Below are 349 nucleotides of genomic sequence, written 5' to 3'. Positions count from 1 at the left end.
GGGGGGGGGATGTGAAGCCCAGAGCTGCTCCTGCATTCCCGGGATCTCCCCCTTCCCTCCCCCCCTCCCGGGGGAAAGCAGAGACGTGAAACAGGGGGGGAAATCAGAAAAAAAACCCCCCACAAACAAACCACGAAAACAGAACAAAACAAAGGGAGCATTTAAGGAAAAGACCCGGTAGGGAAATAAAACAAACAGCAAGAAACTTCCCCATCTCACAGCCGGGGCGGGGAGAAATTTGGGATGAAATCAGCCCGAACTTTGATTGTTATTCATTTAAATTATTTTAATTTTAATTTTTTTGCACCAAACAATGGTGAGCAGGGCTAGAGCCCGGGGTGGGGGGGGG

This window comes from Chaetura pelagica, unplaced genomic scaffold, assembly GCF_000747805.2.
Source record: "Chaetura pelagica isolate M959 unplaced genomic scaffold, ChaPel_1.0 scaffold141, whole genome shotgun sequence".
In the NCBI taxonomy this organism is placed as follows: Eukaryota; Metazoa; Chordata; class Aves; order Apodiformes; family Apodidae; genus Chaetura; species Chaetura pelagica.
Note: the sequence above shows the minus strand (reverse complement) of the source record.